The following is a 26,058-nucleotide window of genomic DNA, read 5'->3' as shown; positions in this document are numbered from 1 at the left end:
GACTGAGAATCTGCCCCTATGTGCTGCAACGACATATCTGAGCAGGGGAAATGGCTTGGGGCGTTTGTCCAGGTGGGTTCAGTCACCACCACCCCATGACTGGGCCTGGAGCTTGTCAACCCTTCCTTTTATCACTTGTCAGTGAAAAGGGGATGGGCACTTTAATTTTTATTTTTTTTACTTTATACGAAAGCAGTAATCTCTTTTAGTTGTAGTTCTGGCTGAGATATAAGTAAAACTGAGAGCCAATAAAAATGCTTAGAGATAGGTACATTTTAAAAATCCCCAGAATTGATTGTCAGGATCAAGCAAGTGAAGGCAATACTGAATTTCATTGAGCTGAAATAGTCTACATTATACTAAAAGCAAAGACTTACCTAGCTCTAACTTTGGTAGGGTCAACAGATAGCTTGTTCAGGTGTGCAGACTTGCCTCATCATAAGAAACATCCGAACACTGTAAACAGAATCATTGTATAAAACATCCAGTAACACTTAAACACATATTAAAAAACCAAAAGAGTATGTCTCCTGTACCACTATGTCCCTCATGGGAAAAAGTGCAGAAATCTAAGGAACCTACAGCATCTGTATCAAAGCCTTCATTAAGATTGAGAAATTCTAAAGAACTGGGATGTGGAACAGCACGGCAAATACTCGTGAAGCAGAGTGGCAGTACAGGAGGCAAATCTCATAAGAGATGTGATAGACCAACTATTCTTGGAACTTACCATTTTGCAATTCAGAGGAATCCTACCAACTTCATATTCAAATAAAACACGACTATTGTTACCAGGGAAATGAAATTACATTATTCACTAGGTTTAAGGAATATTGTGAAACTTAATATGCTATATGTAAGTCTCAAAAGGAAATGACTAAATTTCAGTTTGAATACAATAAAGGGAACAATCCATAAAAGTTATTGTGATACTTGTCAGTTTCATTGAGTCATAGGCCTCCAGGGTTGGAAAGGATCCTTAAAGGTTACCTGCTCTAGCCCCTCTTTGCATAGGTGAGCCACAGAGCTGGGACCTAAGCCTATTCTCTACACTTGCAGAAATGAAGCTGCTAGAAATGACTCGTGAGAACTGTACCCTTTGAAAAAAAGTATTTGGGTGAATGGGAAAGCTTGTTTGTGCACATGTTCCATGCAAATGTGAGTTTGTGTGTCAGTTGTTCAGCTTATTTCAAGATCAAGATTCAAACACACTAAAATAAGTTTTATTCCTAGGATATCGATGCCTTAATTCAATTGTCTTGAGTTTTCACTCAGCTGATTTGGAACATCGGGGATTTGGGGCAGAAACTGGGTTAGGCAAACCATAATTTTAGGGTGATTTTTAACAATTTTTATGAAATTTTCCTTCATTATATTCAAATTAAAATTTAGTCATTTTCTTTTGAGATTTCCATGTAGCATATTAGGTTTCACAATATTCCTTATACCTAGTGAATAATGTAATTTCATTTCCTTGTATAAGAATAATCATGTTTTACTTAAATTTGAAATTGGTATGACACCTCAGAACTGAAAAATGATAAGCCCCAAGAATAGTTGGTCTACCAAATCTCTATCATAGAGTGGCACATGAATTAGCTGCTCCTAATCCCTTCTCTGTCACCCTTCTCTTTGTAGGGTGGGAAAGCTCAATCCACGTCCACAGAGAGGGGAGATGTCATAGGGATAGCTAGAAAAAGCATAAGGGAAAATGAAGCAGTGGCATATATGCTTTCTCTCAGATAATAAATTTTCCATGTATCATTTCTGTTTTTTTCGTTTCCCCATAATTTACCGATATAATCACTCCCTAAATTCTACATACAATTTTGTATAGCATTTCTCACTTCTTTGTCCCAAATATTAGCTATCTAGTCAGTAAACTTGTTCTGTAATATTTTGACACCGATAACCATGTAAATTTTAGTGTGGGGTGAGTTGCTACACAGTGCATCATGGAAACATAGGCTAAGGCACAGCAGAAACTTTCAGCAAATGACCATTTTATTACTTACATAGCACAAAGGGTCCTAAAGAGCAGGGGAAGAAGACCTATAGGGACTGGTACTCCAGGGATGCAAAGGGTAGTTCCGCACATCACTTCAAGTCAGAGACAAGGGAGACCTGTGCTGCCCCAGGCATGAGTATTAGAGACCTGAGGAAGAGGGAGACGTGCCACTGAGCAAAAAGCATTTATCGAGCAACCTTTGTGCAGAGTTCCCACCATAAAAAGCAACTGGGGCTGCTGATTCCTGTTCCTTGTTTGGGGCTCCAGGTACAGTCAGGCTTTCCATTAAACCTGAAGTCTCCCTCAGAGAGCCGAATGGAAAAATATTGAAGCATCTGCACATAATCAAGGAAGAGGGGAAAACAAAGAGGGTAGGTGAAGTCTGGGAGGTGGCCACTGAGTGAGTTCGTGACTTCAACAGCAAAAAGCAAATGATATTTTGTCACCTAATAATGGAAAACCTGAGGGTCATACTTCTATTTCCTTCTGTTGTATGTTAGAGATGATTGTTAGCAGCTTACACTGACTCACAAGAGTCAATTTGCTAAACAGTCAGGAAACTGGAAACCTGTGGGTAGCCTGAAATCAAAGTGGGAGTATTTAAAACATTTAATGCTAAAATTTCAGTTTTTTGTTTTTGTTTTGTTCACAGAGAAGCACTTTACCAGCATATCACTGCTAAGGGCCAAGTTCAAGCTTCTAAATACATAAATACATAAGCTTCTCAATACATAAATATAAATCATGGACTTTTGTCACCTTCATTTTCTCACCATCAGTTTGGCTTATTTGGGCATTTGGGTGGCTCTCACTCAGAGTATGCCACAGCTTCTTCATTTCCCAACAAATGCTTTTATTTCCTAGCCTTCTCCACAGAACTTTTTGTCTCAGTTTTTATAGCACTAATCTATCGTTCACTCTGGTTCCAGAGTGACCTTCATACATGGTAAACTCAGTCAAATCAAATCAAATATCAGTGGGGCTTTCACTTATGGCAAGGAAGAGGGAAAAGAGAAGAAACTGTCACTCATAAAGAATGAAAACAACTTGGATAAGCTGGAAAATCACAGTTTATTTTGAAAAACCTGTCCAAGAGCTGAGGACACACACATGCATCATCAACCAAATGAACTAACATTCCAGAAAGGGATACGCCCATCCTGAGAGAGAAGAGACCCATGACATCTGTCATCCCTAGTGGAGCAGTGGGATAAGGAGGAATCTGCCAAAGACGGGAGGAAGGAGAAAACAACCAAAGATGCATCAAAGCTTTCAATAACCATGTATGGGGTGGCACAGCACATTAGAGTCCTGAGGGACCCAGTCATAGAGGACGTCTCCATGGATGTGCCGACTCAGTCCCTTGGAGCTTCACGGAGTTTGAGCATCAGTGGCTGGGGACAGAGAAGGTCAGCTGATGATCCCATTCATCAGACACACACAGAGCCTTCTCTACAGACAAAGCAATAGCCCTCCGAAGGCTTGGAATAGGACACATAAACAGAAGAATCCCTCCAACGTGCTTCTTGAGGTTGCAGTGAGGTGGCACTTCTTTCTCACAATTAAGAAAGATGGTACCTGGGCTATAAATAACAAAGATATCTTCCTGGTGCCCATTATAAACCTCCTGCCTCTCAGCTCCAAATCTCTTCTTCAGGAGCTGCTTTTTGAGCTGGACCCTATAACCATTTTTTTTTTGCCAGCTGGCCTGATGTCAAGCACTGTCAGTAGCAGGACACTGCAGGAAGAAAGGGTTTCTGTTACTGGTTGTGCTGTGCCTCACTTTGCTTCTCCTATCTCTGTCTAGTGGTGTGCAGCTAGTGCACATCTAGTGGTGTGCATCCCCATCAAGTGCATTGTCCCTCCCGTGGATGGTTTCACATTTTCAGTGGCTTCTCTGCAGAAAGAGTTCCAGGAAGTCTAGCAAACATACAAAGGGTGGCTTCTCAGCCTGCATCCACCTATCTCTGGGGGTGAGGGCATTTCCAGTTTACCAATCCTAGCTGTGTCTCCATGTTGTCCAGCCTTTGTCCAGTGGCACTCATTGGGAGGCTTCCTGTTTCAGTTGCTAAAGCTGCTGGAATGCAATTTACCAGAAATGGATTGGTTTTTACAAAGCGGATTTACTAAGTTACGAATGTGCAGTTCTAAGTTCATAAAATTGTCCAAATCAAGGTATCCAGAGAAAGATAGCTTGACTCTGAAGAAAGGCCAATGATGCCTGGGGTTTCTCTGCCACATGGAAAGGAACATGGTAATGTCCGTTGTCCTTCTCTCCTGGCTTCTGGTTGCACTTGGTTATCTCATCTCCTGTGGGTTTTTTCTGGCTTCCCCTGGGGTATTTTCTTTCTGCATCTCCAAACGTCTGTCACTTGGTTTCATCTCTCTGCTCTCTGTGTTAGCTCTGAGCTCTCTTTGTGTTTTTTGCCCTTTATTCTGTATTCTCCAGTCAAAGGATAAAGGCCCACTTTGAATAGGTGAGGTCACATCTCCATGGAAACAGTCTAATTTAAAGTTCCCACCCAGCAGTGGGTCTGCCCCCACAGGATTGGATTAGGAGAACATGGCTTTTCTGGGGTACATTACAGTTTCAAACCAGCACACTTCCCAGCTCACAAATCCTTGTTCACAATTCTCACCCTCACAGCCTCTGCCGGGTGAAGGTGAACTAGCTCTGTCCCTGGGCAGCCTAGAAACTTCTCTGTAGCTTAGTCTCTAGCAAGGTCTGAATTCCAACCTTGGGGAGCAGCTGCCTTTTCTAGTTTATTCCTTTCTTCAGTACTCTCTCTCAGCTTTAGGGTAATCTTTGTCATTCTCTTTATTCCTTTATAGTTAGTCCCTTGCTCTTAGCAAATGATTCTATGTCAAAAAAGAAAGAAACACCAACCCAAATCTCTGTGAATTCTTTGTTGCCTTTAGGATAAATTTCAAATACATTTAAAAACATACAAGGTACTATATGATAATTCATGCTTTCATTCAGTCTTCTTTCTCACTTGTTCTCTACTTGCTTATACTTAACAGCCTCTGGTGATACCAAACCATTGTACTTAAAATTCCTCAGCCTCAAATGCCATCTCAAACTTTCATGTCATCACATGCTGTTGCTTCCTTCATCAGGATTTCCTTCCATCTCTAGCTTCTCTTGAGCAACTTTTAGTTTCCTTCAGAACACAACTCAGATTTTATTTTGTCTGTGAATCCGTCTCCAGGTTTGTCAGCTCAGCTTCGGTACCCCTATGCTGTGCTATCAGAGAAGACTGTGAATTCCTTTTACAGCCTGTGTTACTGTTTTGTAGTTGTCTGTCTGACAGACTAAACAAAAGGAAGTCCAGTTCAGGTTAGTTGGGGGAAAAACGGAATATTTTAAAGACATTTCTTTTCATTTAAATGTATTGCCTTCAAATGTCTGATTGATCTCTAGAAAATGACAAACGTGTTCTTATAAAGACTCTACGAAACGATTTTCAATTAGCTCCATATACAAATAATGATGATCATGGTGATAACAATAGCAATTATTAGCAGTTACTGAGTGTTTGCTATGTGCCAGATACTTATCTACTTATTGTACATTTGACTTAATATACATGACAACCTATGGGATAATAACTATTATTATCCCCATTCTACAGTTTTGGGAACAGAGATCAAGAGATTAATGCATCCAAGTGTCCTTACTGTAAAAAAAAAAAACAAAAACTATTTCCTAAAATAGTATTTGTAGTACAAATTTGTATGAGAAGGCACTTTTTATGGAAAAATTAAAATGAAAATAAATCCAGGATGAAACATCACAAATTCTAAATCAGTTCATCTAAATCAACTTTCATAAAAAAAATTAAAAGTTAAGAGAAAGCTTTTTCTATTTTCCACACACATTTGAAAATAAATCATCAGTTTGTTTAATTTCCATTTTAAGCAGATTGTTGAATTTCCACTGAATGTCTCATTAGGCAATTAAGTGATTTCATAAGTCTTTCTTTACTAGTTCATGTGCTATTTTGTATGGCAGCAATGAATATAGTCATTACCACAGTGTAATGCCATGCCACGTTTGTTTGAAAACATGTTTATCAACAACAACAAAAAAACAGAAAAAGAGTGTCATGAAAAATTCTTCAGCATTTCCTGCCAGCAGCCATCAGTGTTGAAATCAAAACAGAAGCTTTCACACTAACATATCCCAGGAATATATTTAATTTTGCTTACATAAAAATCCTTTGCATTATCTTTTGTAACATGTGTTTCTTATACTCTAGGGGTCAGAAACATGACTAACAGCATATACTTTTGGTTTCAAACACACACCCAGATGCACAGACACACACAAGAATTACTTCCTTTGGTCTAATTTATAGGTCTTGATGATGTGTTAATTATGTGGTAGCAACAATTAAGGGGTGAAAACCATCCTTAACTCAAATGATACTCTCCATATGGAATTGTAACAGGCTATAGTATGCATTTCACTCATATTTACTAATGCAACAGATTTCATTGAGTCCTTCTACTGACTTAAGGTTAAGGCAAGAAATGTGGAAAAGAGTGTTCATGGAGTGCAATTATCATGAAGCTATTAAATAAATAAATAGCTAAGTTTACTTATTAAATAAATGGTACCCAAAATAGAAAATAGAGAATTTTAAAGGAGAAGTAACTTTGATCTAGTGGCTAATGAACCAGGTTTTAGGCATGTGGAGAGAGGCTTATACTCTTACTAAAAATTTCCTCTGTATCTGGAGCCTAGTGAAAAATGTGTGTCTTTCGTATTGGTTTCCATGGGAATTGATACATTACCTTCGAAGACGGTTGTTTTAAAAATGTTCATCACTTTCTTTTTTTTTTTAATAGGAAGGTAGAGGATAAGGGAACACAAAGAACTGAGAAGAATTAAAGATTTTAAAAAAGAAAAATAATCTCACAGAGAATCATTTTATAAGATCCCGGTTTCTCCTACAACACACATGAATGACTTTGGACATAATTAGAATTCAATCTGAAATTGGATAGAGAGAAGCACCAGTTGGCCCTCAAATCCCAGTGTAGCATCACTGAGCGTTTTCTTTCTCAGCTCCCAAATTTAATTTCTCCTTGTTGATAATTAAATCCAGCACCACAGGCTAAACAAGCTGCACACTTTTTGCGACTATTTGTGAAACTTTTAGATACTAAAATTTTCCATTATCTGGTTAAAAGGACTTTAAAATATGGACTGTTTCTTATTCGCTTAGATTCCCTGGTGGGAAAAAATGCATTGCTGGCACGTGGTATGCACTCAATAAAATGTTTTGTTTCCTTAATTAAATGAGACAGTTATAAGGAAGTCAGAAGAAGGGTGTTACTCCTTATTTTAATTAAAAGTCTTATATCTCAAATTTTGTAACAGAAACAAAAAGAACCACAAAGCAATATTCTACTAAGTATCAAACTCTGTTTCTATCTTTCTTTAAGGCAAAATTGAAGACTCTTAATTTTTTTTATCCCTATGAGTATATTTCAACTAAAGGTACTGAGATTCTTTGATTCCTCCAAAATATTCATATGTTCCTTTATTGTTCAAACATGAATGAAATTAAATGGATAATTTCAGAAATTTACTTTACCTTCGTTATGCTAAATTTTTTATCCTAGAAGATTCAAACCTAGCTATATATAAGTATTGATTCAGCTTCTTTGGCACACTTCCAGTAGTCCAAATTTACTATATGTATAATCAAATATGTGATGCATTTCAATAACCTCAGCCTACCAAATTTGTAATCCTGAGTTCATGAGCTATCTTTCAGGAAAAGAGTGTTGATTTGAGTTTTATCATGTCATCATTTTCCTAACTATCAATTCTTAAACATAAGAAGCATGTGTTTCACTAATCTCTGGAGAGAATCTTTGCATGTGACTTTCCTTTGGGGGAATAATATTTGCTTATTGCATATAAGGTAAGGCAAGATCCTAACAGTTTTTCATTCTAACCAAATAAAAATAAAAGCCTCCTTACTTTTAATATGGTGCAGTCTCCCTAAGGGTAATGTATGTTGTCTTTAAAAAATTGAAACTTCTTAAGATGCTTGCTTGAATAGACATTAGTGAAAACTGCATGCAGTTCTGTGTTATGAGAACTGTGTCTTATTACAAATTTCCAGCTGTGTGTTTTTGTTTTTTTCTTTTAAATCAGTTAAATATAGTTGTCTTTGTGCTTCTGACTTCTTGAATCTTCAAAAGCTATAATTTGGAGTCTTAGAAAAGCTTTTAATAGGTTTAACTTCATTAGTAATCTGAATTTCTGTTGGATTCTTCAATAACAATGTAATGATGGGGTCATTGAATTAAGTTACATGTAGCCTCCTTCTACAGGGCTTAAAGAAATTGACTGAAAATTAATAGTTAGGTTAATGACAATAATGTGTGAATCTATACAATATCTAGTAATGCAATTTGACAAATTTTTACTGTTTTTGAGATACTTGTGATCTATATAAAAATGCATTCCTGGTACAAATATGTATTTCAGAGATAAGGAATCAAAACCTTAGGGCTGCATTTCTGGAGGCCTTCATTTGTTTTTGTTGAAATTAGAGAATATAATTGTTTAAGTTCTTTTGTTTGATTATGCATGGTATACTTTTTATAAACATTAAAGAATAGGGAAATTAAAAAATCGGGCACATGACAACAGATTTTAATATATGCATATGTGTATACATATACATATTTATTTTTGTGCAATATTAGATAGTTTTACATGCACATATGTTCAGAAAGTCTTTTACTGTACTGAAGTTTCTTTTTCACAATTATTTAACATTTCAAGGTAAGTACATTATTGAAAATTCTTGCTAAATCTAGATGCATTGCTCTACATAAAATTTTATTTTTGTGAATGCCTTTAAATAAGGTTATTGTTACTTCTCCACAATAATAAAAGTGAGATAGAGATCATTAAATCTTATTTTCAGGAGTTCCTAGCTTTATATGACACTACCATGATGGAAAGATGCGTGATTGCCAGAGTGAAGTAGATGTGCCTTCAAATTTGACACAGCCTCTTCCTAGTAGAATAGGATTTAATCTCTCTAAACCTGAGAAATCTTCATGTGAAAAACAGAAGGTTTAGATCATATTGTATTTATGTAGTATCAAATACTTGTATCTATATTATACAGGCAAATAGAGAAAAAGGGATTTATGACCAGAAACCCTGCTCCATCACTTATTAAATGAATGGTCTTGTCCTCAACCTCTCCAAACCTCAGTTTCCTCATCTGTAAAATAGGCATAAACATTTCTTTGTAGGGCACTGTGACGGTGGCTCAGTGGTAGAATTCTTGCCTGCCATGCCCAGGACTGGTGTTCTGTTCCTAGTGCCTGCCGATGCAGGAAAAGGGAAATTCTTTGTAGTGCTTCAGAGGCTGTGGCCATGGAACAATAGCCCCAAAAGCAAAGCATGTATGTTCAGTAAGTGAGAATTATTTGAATAACATATTACTTTTTTTCTATTCCTTAACAGTAATAATCTTTGAACTCTAGGAGCTCAAAGCTTCTGATCCACTTTATGCAGAAATCCATTATAAGTCCTTGGGTTGTAAACTAATAATTTCACAATATTAGTTTTATACCTCCAATTAGTCAGTAAACTCCAGAAGCCAGAATAATAGTTTACAGCATCCAGGAAAGAGCAGGAGGAAGATGCTGACAAACTATGTTAAAGAACAGCAAATTGCTCTCTCCATGCAGTGAACAATGGTGCCCATTCAACACTCTTGCAGTAGGCTGCCCCTAGATCCAGTCCCTGGCTAGCTCACTGGTGACAGAAAGGGACATAAAATCCTTTTCTCCCCAAACAGAGGCTGCTCATAGCTTTTAATTAGCAAATTCATATTGCTGGTGGCCCAGCATTGAGGACAACTGTTGTTTCAACCTGCTCCAGTTAGAGGCTGTAGCAGACAAGGGCCATGACAGCCATTATTTCATTCCTAATTAGACAGGGATGGAGGAAGCACAGATTTAAAAACACAGCACTTGCTTAAGGCTGCAGGGAGATTTAGCTGAAGAGGTGCATTTGCTGGTCAGGCCAGGAAAGCTCAGTTCAGGGTGCTATCTGATTAGCTATTGGTGCCCTTCCTGATTCCCTCCCCAGGGTGCTTAGAAGCTAGTCGGTGACCCCATTATGAGTCTCTGGGCCTGTTTTGGCTGAGAAAGACAGACTTGGGAGAGTTCTTTTTGGGGTATCCTTTGTCCAGAATTTGTTCTCAAGACAAAGCAGCTTGAGACAACAAAAGAAATACAAAAACCTAATGAGGTGGACAATCTTGGACAAAGGCATGGCAGCTTCAGGAAAGGGAGATTTATTCCCTGGGAAAAAGAATAACAACCAAACTCCTGTAAATAGGGTACTCCAAACATATAGCATGCAAAATCCCAGGACAAGACTGAGGTCCAGAGGGACAGGGAAAACCGTGCACACTGTATTCTCTTTGGGCAGATCTTTCTAGTAGAAGGGCTGAAGCTCAAGAAAGTCTCTGTCTTATCACCAGTTGATTACAAAATCAAGAAAAAGACATCTCATGGAATATATCTCAGAGTCAGTATTTTAAAATATTAAAATTTACAGTGTACAACAAAAGAGTACAAGATAGACAAAGAAATAGGAAACGATAATCCATCCAAAAGAAGAGGATAAAAATACAGTGAACACCAGTGAAGAAGATAAGAATGTGGACATACTGAATGAAGTCTTTAAAAAAGATGATCTTAAAAATGCTCAAGGAAGAGCATTTTTAAATATGGAACAATTAAACTTTACACTGGGGAAACACCTGATACTGTGTCAAACATTAGGGACACCCAAATGAATAGGCCAAGCCCTTGATCTTGAGACTTGCCTTTGTGAAACTTATGTATGTAGTGGAAAAGTTTAGCTTATCTATAGCTATGCCTAAGAGTTACTTCTGGAGGACTTCATTTGTTGCTCAGACATGGCCTCTCTCACTCTAAGCCCAGCTCTACAAGTGAAATCGCTGCCCCATCCTGCCCCCCGCCCCCCCACCCCCATGTGGAACATGCCCATATGAAAGTCTCCCTGGTGGATTGGGAGATGATTCCCAGGGATGAACTTGGCCCTGGCACTGTGGGATCAACAATGCCATCCTGACCAAATGGGGGGAAAAGAAGTATAACAAATAAGGTATCAGTGCTGAGAGAGTTCAAATAGAGTTGAGAAGCTACCTTGGAGATCACTCTTATGCAAGCTTCAGTTAGACATTGCTACTTATTGTAGCTTGCAAACCCCAACCAAAACAATTCCTACCAATCCTAAAGAATACCTAGGGTGTTATATAAGATTCCATAAAGGTTCTATGCACTAGGGTAACTTTCCAGAAGCCTACAACTTCCAGATGGGTCCCTGGATGAGATAAGTTCTGAAATGCAGAGGGGCCAGCCCTTCCAGAACATCAACTAGTTCTGTCTCCCTATCCCATATTATCAACAGCCCCTTCCAACATGAAAAAGCTAAAATGCGTATGGCCCCTAAAGAGTGGTAAAAAATCAAAGCTGATGGTGGAGTTAAACAGAGAAAGTAGGGTTTAACAAAAGAGTATGAATGCTAAATCATTATATTGATATTTCCTTTAGTCTCCAGTATCTTAGAGCAGCTAAAAGTAAAAACCAAAAATTGTGGAATTGTAACCCATACCAAACTCTGAGATCTGTTCTACAGTAATTGTTGTGAGTTGCTTTGAAATTTATTGCTTTTTTATATATATGTTATGTTTTACAAAAAAGAAAAAAGTACATTGTGATGATAAATGCATAGCTATATGATGATATTGTGAATCATTGATTGTATACTTTGGATGATTACATGGTATGTGAATATATAGTATATATTAATAATTAAAAAAATCAGGAAAGTGGTGAACAATGTAAAAAAAAAATCCCAATGAGAAAAATATGTTAGGATCTGGAAATTTGCATGTGGCCCAGTATTTCAATTCTAAAATAGTATGACTTCAAAATTTTCTTTTCTAAAAATGCTTGTTAAACTCTTATTTATACTTCCTGTGAAGACTATCTGTTCAAATTCTTATCAAATAAGTTACATAGTTCTTCCTTGCTGGCAGAAAAAAATCCCAGTGCCTACATTTCTTGTCCAGCTTTTAATTTTAACAATAATATTCTATATTTTAGTTACTGACCCTATTGCCTCCTAGTGGATAAGAAAACTTTCCTTGTAAAGGGTTACTACCAAAGTATAATCTTCAAAATATTAAAAGCATCATTCTCACACAAGTTTACACTCAGTGTCGAATATTGATTTAATTCATTACTAAGGAGGTAAATAAGCTGGCAAAGCTGGATCAACAGATGAAACTGGAGCTTTATGTAGTAAGTGAAGAAAAGGAATGGTGAAAAAAGTTTGCTGTCATGGGTACAAAACTGGTTAACGTCCTAAAGTGCATTAAATCCATAATCTTTGTGGCCATCTTTTCTACTGGCTGAAAAGTAAATCATTGCACTTTGTCTGTTTTCTGTGTCAACCTCTAAATTTTCAGACATAAAGTATCTGTGTCCTAATCAATAGTTAATTGTATGTTGAACAAATGATATTCCCCTAGATTTATCTGAATGTTGGTCAGACTTGTTGTACAGTGTTCTAGAACACCAGTAAAAGCTCATGCAATAAAAAAAAAATGCCCAAGGAGATGAAGGACAATACAGAGAAAGAAATAAAAGATATCAGGAAAATGATGAATGAGCAATATAAGAGAGTAATTAAAGTGATAGAAATTTAGAAAGAGAACCAAACAGTATTTACTGGATTTGAAGATGACGATAACTGAAATGAAATATGCCCAGGGGGGTTTCAAGAGATGATTTGATTTGGCAGAAGAAGGAATTAGTGAACTTGAAGACAAGGCACTTGAAATGACAGGCTGAGGAACAGAAAGGAAAAAGAAATATGAAAAATAAAAGTACAATGGTGCAACAGTGTTTCGGCGGCAGAATTCTCACTTGCCATGCCAGAGAACTGGGTTCAATTCCCAGTGCCTGACCGTGCAAATAAAAAAAGTAAAAATAGCCTAAAACAGCTATGAGACACCATCAAGCACACTAATATACACATTATGGGAGTCCCTGTAAGAAAAGGGGAGAAAGTGGCAGGAGGAATAGTTAAAGAAATAATGACAGAAAACTTCCCAAACTTAGCATAAAATGTGAATATGCACATCCAAGAAGGATGAAGAAACATGAAGAAAAATATACTTCTCACATATTGGTCACACTAGTGAGAACTTCTTTCAAAATGCAGGGGAGATTAAGACATTTTTACATAAACCAAAACTGTTAGAGAGTTCATCACCATAAAACCTGCCCTACAAGCAATGGTAAAGATAATTCTTCATAATGAAAAGAAAGGACACTAGATAGTGGCTCAGATTGGCATAAATAAATAAATACCTGTAGTAAAGGTAACCATTTACATAATTAAAATTGTCGGTAATATTGCAGTGTATTGTTTGGCATGTGTTCTAGTTTACTAGCTGCCAGAATGTAATATACCAGAAATGGAATAGCTTTTACAGTTCTAAGGCCAAGAAAATGTCCCTGTTAAAACAAGTCTATAGAAATGTCCAATCTAAGGCATCCAGGGAAAGATACCTTGATTCAAGAAGGCCAAAGAAGTTCAGAATTTTTCTCTCATCTGGAAAGGCACATGGTGAACACAGTCAGGGTTGCTCTCTCATTTGGATGGGCACATGGTGAACACTATGTCATCTGCTAGCTTCTTCTCCTGCTGCCTTCCTGTTTCATGAAGCTCCCCAGGAGCATTTTATTTCTTCATCTCCAAAGGTCACTGACTGGTGGACTCTGCTTCACATGGCTATGTTGTTCTGCTCTGCTGTCTCTCAGATCTCTCATTCTCCAAAATGTTTCCTCTTTTATAGGACTTCAGAAATTAATCAAGGCGGAGATACACCTCTACCCAATCCAGCTTAACAACCACTCTTGATTAAATCACATCTCCAGGGAGATTGATCTAATTACAGCTTCAAACATACAACACTGAATAGGGATTAGAAGAAACAGCTGCCTTTACAAAATGGGATTAGGATTGCAACATGGCTTTTCTAGGGTACATATATCATTTCAAGCCAGCACAATATGTAACTCTATTTCTTACTTCCTACAAGTGCTAAAATGCAAATCCATGAAAAGTAATGACAAATCTACATTTTGGAACATACAATTTACCAAGATTTAAGTGGTAACAAGTACAAAAAATTGTGAGTGGACAGAAGAGTAAAGGAAAACATATATATATATATATATATATATATATATATATATATATATATATATATATATATATACACACACATATGCTATTATAGTTAAGTCGGTGTCATGGTCAAGTTCACGTGTCAACTTGGCCAGGTGGTGGTGCCCGGTTCTTTGGTTGGGCAAACACTGGCCTGTCTGTTGCTGTGAGGACATTTCATGGACTTAAATCATGACCACTTTGGTGACATCCACATTGGGGAGTGTCTTCTGCAATGAGTGATGCTTAATCTAATCACTGGAAGTCTTTTAAGGAGGACTCAGAAGAGACAATCACTCTTCCTGCTTCAGCCAGCCTCTCTTGAGAGTTCATTGAGGACCTTCATCAGAGCTGTCAGCTTGTGGCCTGCCCTACTGATCTGGGACTCTACATCCCCATGGTAATATAAGACACTTTTATAAATTTTGTATTTACAGATATCTCCTGCTGACTTTGTTTCTCTAGAGAATCCTAGCTAATACAGCTGGTATAAAAAAATGATTGTTATTTATTTAGGATGCTAAATTTTAGCCCCACAGTAACTGCAAGGAAAATAAATGAAAAATATATCCAGATAGAAATGAGTAGGGATTCAATATACTACAACATAAAAAAGGCAAATAAATTAAAAAGTGGACATTAATGGAACTGAGAGACAATAAAGCTATAAGACTTAAAAAAGCTAAATAGCAGAATGGCAGAAGAAATTTCTGAATTATCAGTAGTAATTTTAAATGTAAATTGTTAAACTCTCCAGACAAAAAGCAGAGACTAGCAGAATGGATAACAAAACATGACCCAACTATATGCTATCTTCATGAGACTCATCTTAAATTCAGTGATACAAGTAGGTTGAGGGTAAAAGGACAGAAAAATATATACCACACAAGTAGTAAACAAAACAGAGGTGGGTGGCTATACTAATATCAGATAAGATAAGCTTCAGGTCCTGAATATTTATTAGGGAGAAGGTAGTTGTTGCAGACTGATAAAGGGGATAATTCAGTAAGAGTAACCATTATAAAGATATATGCACTGAACAATAGAGCCACAAAATATATGAAGCAAATACAGCAGGATTGGAAGGGAGAATTTGATGATTCTACATTAATAGTAAGAGACTTTGATGCACCATTCTCAGTAATAGGTACAACATCTAGTCAAAAGAACAATATGAAAAACAGGAGTTGAATAGTGCACCTAAACAACTAGCTTTAACAGAAATATATGGTATGCTGCACCCAATAAAAATAGAATTCATTTCTCTAAACACATGAATCTTTCTCCAGGATAGACCAGATGTTGGGTCACAAAACAAGTCCCTGTAAATTAAAAAATATTAAATTCATTCTCCATCAACAATGGAATGAAGCTAGAGATCAATAGCAAAGGAAAAAATAGAAAATTCACAAATAATATGTTGAATTAAACAACATACTCTTAAACAAACAAGGGATTGAAGAGGAAATCAGAAGCAAAATTAGGAAATACCTTGAGGTGAATGAAAATGAAAATACAACATATCAAAACTTATGGGATGCAATGAAGACAAAACTGAGAGAGAAATTTAAATGTCTAAATGCTAACATTAGAAAGAAGAGAAAGATTTTTCTTCTCCTTCTGTTCTAGTTTGCTAGCTGCCAGAATGCAACATACCAGAGATGGATTGGCTTTTAATAAAACGGGATTTATTTCGTTTGTTCTTCAGAGGAAAGGCAGCTAACTTTCATCTGACGTTCCTTCTTACATGGGAAGGCACAGGATGATCTCTGCTGGCCTTCTCTCCAGGCGTCTGGGTTCCAACAACTTTCCCCCGGGGTGATTTCTTTCTGCATTGCCAAAGGCCTGGGCTGAGCTGTGAGTGCTGAGATGAGGTATGCTGAGCTGCTTGGGCTGTGCTATGTTGAGCTCTCTCATTTAAGCACCAGCCAGTTAAGTCAAACATCATTCATTGAAGCAGGCACGCCTCTTAGCCGACTGCAGATGTTAATCAGCAACAGATGAGGTTCACAGACCATTGGCTCATGTCCACAGCAACAGAACTAGGTGCCTTCACCTGGCCCAGTTGACAACTGATTCTAACTACCACACCTTCAGAGACCTAAAACTGGAAGAATTGGGAAAAGAAGAGCAAACAAACCAAAAGTGAGCATAAGGATGGAAATAACAAAGATTAGAACAGAGATCAATTAAATAGACAACAAAAAACAGCAATAGAGAGGATCAACAAAACCAAAAGGTGAGTCTTTGAAGGATCAGTATAAATTGACAAACTTTTAGTTAGACTGACAAAGAAAAAAAGATAAAGGATACAAATAACAAAAATCAGAAATGAAAAGGGAGACATTACTATTGACCCCACTGAAATAAAAGGACTAAAAGGGGATACTGTGAACAACTGTATGCCAATAAATTAAATAACCTAGATGAAATGGAGACATTCATAGAAACAAAAGCTAACTACATTGACTCAAGAAGAAATAGATGATGTCAACAAACTGATTACTAGTAGCCATTGAATTTATAACCAAAAACTTCCCAATAAAGAAAAGCCCAGGACCAGATGGCTTCACAGGGAAATTCTACTAAACATTCCAAGAAGGCTTAACCTCAACTCTGCTTAAATCTTTCCATAAAGTTTAAAAGAAGGGAGCACTCCCTAACTCATTCTATGAGATGACTATCCTCCTCATGCCATGGCCAGAGAAAGACACCACAGGAAAACTAACGACTAATATCTTGTATGAATATAGAGGCAAAAAACTCAATAAAATAATAGCAAACTGAATCTAACAATGTAATAAAAGAATTATACACCATGTTCAAGTAAGATTTATCCCTGGTATGCAAGGTGGGTTTAACGTAAGAAAATCAATGGATGTAATATAACACATTAGAATGAATGATAAAAACCACATTATCAATCGATGCAGAAAAGGCATTTGATAAAATACAGTACCATTTTTTCTGATAGAAACACTAGGAATAGAAAGAAACTTCCTCAATATGATAAAGTGCATTTTTGAAAAGCCAACAGCTAATATACTACTTAATGGTGAAAGACTGAAAGCTTTCCCTCTAAGATCAAGAAGAAGACATGAATACCCACTATAACCACTGCTTATTAACAATGAACTGGAAGTTCTTGCCAGGGCAAAAAGTGTATTCACTGAAAATTCTTTCTCCCACTATTTCTTCAACTGCCCCATTCCCCCTAACATACGGTTTTACTTTTTCAGAGATGGGTGTATATATTTTCCTCTTTTATATATAATATTTTATATACTGTTTGATACCTTATTATTTTAATTAACAGTGTATCTTAGAAATACTTCCATATTAGCACATAAAAATGCAACCTTCTCATTTTCTGTGACTACGTGTTTCTCCATTTTGTGACTGGAGCATGATGGGTTTAATCAATCCTCTTTTTATATACATTTAGGTAGTTTCCAATATTTCACTTTAGAAATGACTCAATGACTAATCTTGAAAATATGATGTTTTGAAGTACATTTGTAGGAAAAATTCTTAGAGTTTCTGGGTCAATTTTGACAGATATTTCCAAATGGACTTTGATTAGAGTTGTGCTAATTTGTGATTAAGATGGCACTAAATCAAAGCTTACCTAAACATATTCATGATAAATTCTCCATATCAGCCACCATTCTGAAGTAAAAACGTGAAGCATCACATTTCAACCTGAAGCAAGCAAGCACTACTAAGCAAATATATCAATATGGATTTAGGAGAATTAAAGGACAGCACTTGGACCTTCTTTGTTTTGTTTCATTTTGTTTGTTTTTATGAATTCTACAAAATTTCCTATATCAAAAATGAGAGCACTGCTACAAATGTCTTTGTGAATGAATTTACAAGTTTTAATCTCTCATTTGCCTGCAATGGGAGCAAGTAATATGCAAATAGCTATATCTGGATCAAATAACTAGAGGTAACAGAACGAATTACTGAGAACTGTAGATTTGCTCGTTAATTTAATTGTTGCAATTGCAGCTTTATGAAGTTGTAGAATTTTCTGCAAGGAGAGTCTTTGTCTAGAAAGTGAAATTTCTTCTCTAAATGAAGCTGGAAAAAAACTATTTTAAATACAGCAGAATTACATTTCCAACTAATTTTAGCTAGAGTGTGAAGAAAACATTTCAGAAAGATAAGCTCATACTGTCTTAATTTTGATGGCATACCCGACCATTTTCTGTGGTCCTATGGTTTTTGTTATGGCAAAGGATTCTTTCTGTTCCCTTATCATTGTAATTTCTGACGCAAGACCAAGATATCAGAATTTTAATATTATGTATATATTTTTAATGATTCTGGCTAAGCTAAATTGCCAGCAGGCTACATTATTGTAATTCTATCTTTGCAAGTATCACAGCTGCAAGGTTTCTTGTTCATGACAAGCTTCATGAACATTTTTTCTCCTTGTTGGAGCTTTTTCTAGACTGGTTGGCTACCTGTGGCATATTCTATGAATTATTTAAAAAAACACTTGGGAACTTTTATACTTTGAGATTTCCCATTCTGGTAATTTGTAATGTAACATATCTTTTGTCCCTTATTTAGGTTTAGCTCTTTGAATTCTAGAGCGCTTATCACTAATATACATTTTACTTTTAATATTTACTTATCTCAGATTGCAGAAATGACAAATTTTAATATCTCCTGAGCTAGATATTTAATCAAACTAATTATGTTTATGCTTTGCTTTGTTATCTAAAGCATTTGGGAATATTGTTTTTGTTTTTGCTTTTAACTTATGCAGAGTCCCATGTTTTCCCACGCAGACAAACAGGTAAATTGGAATATTTACTTTGATCCCTATATACCAACTGATTTTCCATGACATTATGATGACTGTTTCTAAGAACATAAACGGAAAGTGGTGGCTTTTGTTTTTCTGAATGACAGGGAAGGAAACCGTCTGCTAATATCATTTATTTAAACCCTAATTGATAGTAGCATTAAACAAGAATCTGCATCTCTCTGAGCATAGGCTTTTGATGGAGGAAAGACAATTCTTCCTTTATAAATTCTCTTGTTTGCTCTGAAACATGTTGCCTGAATTCAAGACCCATGTTGCCCTCTTCTGCCCAAGTAACCCCTCGCTCAGTGGCAGAATTGCCTACCTATTTTCTGTTTTGTTTGTCTTCTTAAGACATGTTGGAAACTTTCAAAACTCTGGATTCATATCTCTTCCCATCTTATATTATGCTTGAGATGCTTTCTTCACCTTTATAGTGGTGGCAATCTTATTAAGGAGATCACATGAGATACATCAAGACATCTGGTGGACATTTGTAAAATACTTATTTTCTTCCTTTGAATTTATAAAATAGTTGCCTTCTTCCTCAATCAAAATCAATTAAATCAAAACAGAATTTGAGCACTTACATTCAAATGATAATCTGTACTTGTTTTCCAGATATTGGTCAAGGGCTCTCATCCCACTTTTCTAAGCTGAGAGGTTATTTGACTTTTCTTGCTGCTGCGGTCAGTAGCAGCCATGCAGGAAGGTTTGCATTTAAGGCAAGGTGGAAGTCCAGAAAATTCTGTTCCATTTGGAAAAAGGGGCCATAATGATGGCACTCTTTTGCTATACAGAAAGAATTTCTTCCAGGGGTGGCCTAAGGAATTTTTGGACTTTTCTTGGGGAATGAGGCTAACTCTGATTTTTACTGGTTTGCTCTTGCAAAGTCTTCAGTGCTTGTGCAATACACAGCTTCCCTGAGGAATTAGAATGGCAATGGATAAGGATACAATAAAGCATGGTTAAAAATAATTATTCAAAGAAAATGCTTTAAAAGCTAATGGAATTATAGGGTTGGGACAAGATGAGGTAAAAACCTTATTTCACGGAATAGGTCCTATGTAAAGTCACTTTTACTACTAATAATCTATGATTTCATGAATCATATGCACATTGAAACTATAATTAGTAACAATAAATATTAATAATTAAATTCCCTTTGTGTGATCAAACCAATTCCTATATCTTTCCCTCAAGTACAGCATTAAGTATAATGTGCTTATTTGCTGGATGTGAGGGGAGAGAATGAGAATAATGCTCGGCCATAGGCCTAATAGTGGTTCATCCTCACTGGGAACAGTCACAAAGCAGCTACCCCTCTTTGAGTATTCATCATTTGCCAAGCACTGTGCTGAAAATGTTCCTTGGAATACTTAATTTTTTTTCAGCACTCTTACGAGGTAGGTATGATTTTCTCCTTTAGAGTAGAAACATTAACTAAATTTCCCATACCTCACAGGAAACAAATTGCAAATCCAGGAATTTAACCTAAGTTTGTCTGATTTTATAACCCGAGTTTTAGCCACTCCAAAACACGAGTCATTGTCCCCTGTCCATTTATTTGAACAAAGGTGACAAGCCTCTGATCCACAGACCAGAGGTGGGACTCTTGCTTCGACTTTCCACAATTTAAGGACCTCTAGATGCTTATCTCTGTACTTTCAGGAAAGACAATACTGCAGTCTGCTCCCTTCTCCCTTCAGAGGTTAAACTATTGGCCAACATTCAACATGTCTCTCCTGAAACAGTGGGAAAAGGATACAAATCTTGGCTTCCTATTTTTAATAGCCTTCAAATTCACTGGAGAAACTGGGGACTCACTTTTTTTTCAATCCTATTCATTGTTTAGGGCATCACTCAAATGCCTCCTTTTCCATGAAGCCTTCCCTGATTTACCAATCAGATATAACTACTCCCTATTTTGTGTGCTGTTGTACTCCATATACTGTCCAGATACTCTCAGGCTGTATCTGCTGTGGCTGCACCATCAGATGGAATACTCTGTGAAGACACTGACTATCTTATTCATGTGCAACAAGAAAGGGTGAGAAACTGTTTGAGACTTTTTCTACCAAAGCCCATTCCCTAAACCCAGCTGTGATTGCACTGAACAGCTGAGAAAGATGATACTAGATACACAAAAGCAGAATTGAAAGAAATCCACTTTTTAGTGAGACTCCAGAACAGAGAGTCAAAACCAAAAGAATATGAGAAGAGGCTGCCTTCGAGTGAAGCAAAATGTCTGTAAAAGTTGAGCTACTATTTTTCCAGAAACCTAGGAAAGGACTCCTATGAGAATTGCTTGATAGTTGCAAAAATCCTTCAAGAAGAAAATTCTTAGAATCTTGTTCTCCTACTGCAGTTCTCCTGTTAATCAGAGGTTACTACTCTGTCTAGATGCTGCCTAGGTATGAGACAGAACACTGCAGAGAGGTGGCATGTGGTCAGAGCAGGAGCAGGAGAGGGCAAGGAATGGCCTTTGCATTTATAGGTTTTGAAGAGATGAGATGCATATAAAGGAGTGAAGGAAGGATGATATTGGAAGTTTTAGGCTTCTGTGATTTTCCCATCAGTGGATCTCAGTTCACTACTGCCAGCTGGAGTCAGATGGAAGATGTAGGACCATCAATGCTTAGGAAAGCTAATTAACATTCTGTCCTTTGTCAGTAGAGCTTAGTGGACCCTCCAATAATGCACGGCATATCTTTTGAAAATGAGCTAAGTCAACAGTGAACATGAACAAATTGGGGCAGCAGCCTTACCCCCAGACAATTGGGGTTTTGTTCACATATACATATAATCATTTTAAACAAGACCTCTTAAAGTAGTTCTATTGTTTTCCTATTGTCTTCATACTAGCCCAGCACACTGTCAAATAAATGGAAGGAAAAATGGGTAAGGGTCATGAAAGTGCAGCGTACACTCCCCACTGACCACTCTCCTTTGCTTGGGCAGATGGATCAAGCCACAGTTAGGCTGTGTTGGAAGAGAGGTATTTCTAAAGTGAGCCAGCTCTTTCTACGTCGCCATAGTAAGTGTTGCGATAAACTTGAGATTGCTTAGGTAAATGAAAGTGCCTGAAACTTTGTAAAACCAGACTGAGATATTTTTCATTGTGCCTACTACCTAGGGGAAAAGGAGAGTTCAACATAGTGTAGTTGTAAACAGGTATCAGAAAACATATATATTCATATATGTAAATATTTGACATTGCTGAGATTTCTCTTAGACCTGCTACATCAATTATTTTCAGTCGCAGTTTTTTTTTTTTTTTCTTTTTCCATTTTCTTTGTTTCCACATGGGCAGGCACTGGGAATAGAACCCAGGTCACCTGGCATTGCAGGTGGGAATTGGGTCACTGAGTCGCCATCACACTGCGCTGCTACATCATTTTTTTTAACCCCAAATCAACTATGATCCTTTCACAAGGCTGATATTTAGCAGGTCCTTCTTGAATTAACTGCTTAGAATAGAATATAGAGCAGAGGCTAGAAAATTAAACTAAACTTACTCCCAGCTGATACAATGGAATAACAAAGGGACACTGTGCTGATCTGGATTTTTGTTTTCTTGATGGATTGTGCTGGAATTACTCATTTGATAGTGGAGATAATGGTTTGAACTGTGCCTGAATCTTTTGGGCTTGTAACTCCTGAGTCTTGGAAGGACAGAACAGGTGGCAATGTTAACTCAAGATAAGGATATAAAAACTTCTGCAGATAGCACATGGCCATTTTCAAAAAGGTTAACATGGGCTCTTCCTCAGTATATGTGATACCTGGATAAGGAAGCATTGGCAGATAACCCTTCAACAAAAACAGCAACTGACTCATCCGTCCCCTCTCTTAAGAAGGATGAATTCTTAACTGAATGCTTGAATATATGTAGATATTTGCATACTGAAGAAACTCTGTGAGCTGTGTAATCAATGCTTTACAAAGGTACATGTTTATTGTAGCAGAAGTCAGAACACACGCATAAATTCTACGTGAGTGAGACGAAAAGTGCAGCTGAATTCATTTTTTTCTAAACATTTTTTATTGACTCACCCACTGAAACAATGAACCTTGAAGTCACAACCCTTAATTCTTGTAATTCAGAATGTACCAATAAAAAACATCACCATACATCCAAGCCCTGCTTGAGTTTGTTTCTTCATCTATGAAATAAGTGCAATGATGTTGTTCTATTTCGCCAGGGTGCCGTGAAAATAACTAATAAAAATGAGGGTAGCAGAGCTTTGGTAAAATGGAAGTGCTCTGAAATGCTAAATAAGACCAACAGTTATGAAGACACAACTGGAGGTGTGCTCATAGCAAATACTGTACATTTGAAACAATACATAAAATAAGCCCACACAGAAATCCAAGAACATCTTAATGCTTAAGGGAGCTTTTAACACATTTCGAAGTAACTTTTCTCTGGGGACAAGAGATTGATATTGACTCCATTCAAAACACACTTTCCTCTAAGTAAAATAAGGATGACATCATCTACTAATGACTGATCACGTACTAGTGGAAACCAGAGTAAAAATGTAGAACTACTGAATTTGGTTTTGATGACTAATTATCAAACATATGAAACTGTGCAATGTGAGTTTCCTCTCTCTGCCACATGAAGCAAAGCAAGGCTTTCACTGTGGATTTATTCCGAGAGCAAAATGGAATCACCTGTTTTAATCATTAAGTCAGTCACGTGTGAAAAAAGAAGAGTGTTTTCACAAGTCAGAGATGGCTTGTGTGGCTGTACCTTTCTAAGTTAACCCCTTCATTTTTGGATTCAATTTTGGAAAAGCTCTCTATAGCTCAGTTAACAACTCATGACTTGGGGGTATTCGCATTTAAACAAAAGGTGTACTATGGGAGAGGGGTCCTTCCATGCCCCCTGAAGACCCAACAGCTTTCACATGTCCATATGTTCAAGGGTCCAGAACTGGGCAGAAGTACCCATCTATGCTGTGCAGTACCTTCCTCTGGTTCAGCTTTGTCTTTAGTCAGTGGTACTGATCTTTCATTTTATATTGTGGACATTTGGATAGCCTGTGAAGAAGAGTTGAAGTTATCTGTTCTGGAGAGGGGAGCCATAAAGAATGCACGTAAGTATGTAGCACTTAGTACCACAAACAGTCTTCTCAAGAGATCTTCATAATGGAGTTATTTAGGTGCCACTGTAATATTGAACTCAGTGTTCCTGTTATTTACCTTGTGCCTTTTGTCTGAATTTTTCAAGATTTCAAGTAACTTCACTTAGCTCTACATTTATAATTATTTCACTGGTACTAAGAGGTGAATATTCAACTTTCCCTCTGATGTTTTACTTTTCCTTTTTCTTCTTCTTCCTCCTTTTTATAAATGGGACAGAAAAGTTTTCTTTAAAGAATCTTCACTAGAAATGGCCAAACTGATCAAAAATAGCTTCACTGACAGCTTCATGCATTTTCAGAACTGAACTGAACTTAAGCTGTGTCTTCTCCCTTTCTCTTTTGAGGCTCTGAAATAATTGGAAGAATATTTTTATTATACCATCCATCTGGTAAAGGAAGGCTGGGATACTATTAGAAGGGCCATTCTTTCTTGGGTATTTTTGGCCATGGCTTGGGGTGGGATGTTTGATATGTCACGAGAAAGACAGCCCTCATTAGATCTCCAGTCCGTTCACACAGGCACCAAAGAGCTCAGAAGGGAAAGATCAGCACCCATCAGTAACCTATAAAATTTCTATTTTTTGATTTTTGATTCTCACTAATTCTTATTTCAGCTCTCTTTGCCACTGTGTTAATATTCTTTAGTCCTTGTTTCTTTTTGTCTTTTTTAGCTTCACTGCTTTTTCACACTGACTTCCTTAGTAATCTAACCACACACCCAGTACCACTTGCCACTTTAAAATAATAATAATAACCTATGCTTCTACAGAATGGTTCCCTCAGGAGCTCTGAGCACCTATAGATGCCATTCTGCTAAATCCAGGGACTTCGCTGATGGATGAGCACATATAGCATCCTCTAACTTCCCTGACATTTTAAGTAGGGAACTGAAAAGTTCAGGAATTTGTACATACTCATTATCATCAATACTACTTCTAGCTAATTACTTTTGTGCTGAAGCATGACATCATAAACAAACCCAAGAGTTAAACAATATGGTCTCATATGAGTTATAATAGTTACATCATTATAAATATGCCATTCATTTGGAGAGAACTTCACTACATTTTGACTGGTGTTAATCAGAAGCATTGGTTTCCATACTTTAATCGTCATCTAAGACTAATGTTTCTAGATGCCGAGATGCAACATACCAGAAACAGAACAGCTTTTAAGAAGGGGAACTTAATAAGTTGTCAGTTTACAGTTCTAAGGCTGTGAAATTGCCCAAATTAAAACAAGTCTGTGGAAATGTCCACTCGAAGGCATACAAGGAAAGATACCTTGGTTCAAGAAGGCTGATGATGTACAGCGTTTCTCTCTCAGAAGGAAGAGCACATGGTGAACATGGCAGCATCTGTTAGCTATCCCTCCAGGCCTCTTGCTTCATGAGGCTCCCCAGGAGGTGTTTTCCTTCTTCATCTCCAAAAGTGGCTGGTTGGTGGACTCTGTGGTTCTTTCATCCTTCGGTCATGGTTCTGCAACTCTCTCCTTGTTCTCAAAAGGAACTCTCTCCAAAATGTCTCCTCTTTTATAGGATTCAAGTAAACTCATGAATGGGTGGAGACATGTCTCCATCTAATCAAAATTAATACCTACAACTGACTGACTCACATCTGCATGGAGATAACCTTGATTAGTTTCCAACCTATACTACTGAATAGGGATTAGAAGAAACCGTTGCTCCCACAAGATTGATTAGGATTAAAACAGGGCTTTTCTAGGGGTCATAAATCCTTTCAAACCAGCACAACTA

At 37.1% G+C, this 26,058-nt stretch overlaps 1 long non-coding RNA gene across 1 annotated transcript in view; it reads right to left on the bottom strand.

Annotated features, from left to right (window-relative positions):
- Positions 1-377: 377 nt before the first annotated feature.
- Positions 378-26,058, bottom strand: part of LOC143679313 (uncharacterized) — a 42,453-nt gene continuing 16,772 nt past the window's right edge. The window contains exon 3 of the long non-coding RNA XR_013173644.1: positions 378-456. This is a non-coding gene — a long non-coding RNA (uncharacterized LOC143679313). The remainder of the gene's footprint in view (positions 457-26,058) is intronic.

The sequence above is a fragment of the Tamandua tetradactyla genome, chromosome 4 (assembly GCF_023851605.1).
Source record: "Tamandua tetradactyla isolate mTamTet1 chromosome 4, mTamTet1.pri, whole genome shotgun sequence".
NCBI classification, from domain to species: Eukaryota; Metazoa; Chordata; class Mammalia; order Pilosa; family Myrmecophagidae; genus Tamandua; species Tamandua tetradactyla.
This window is presented reverse-complemented; position numbering and strand designations above follow the sequence as displayed.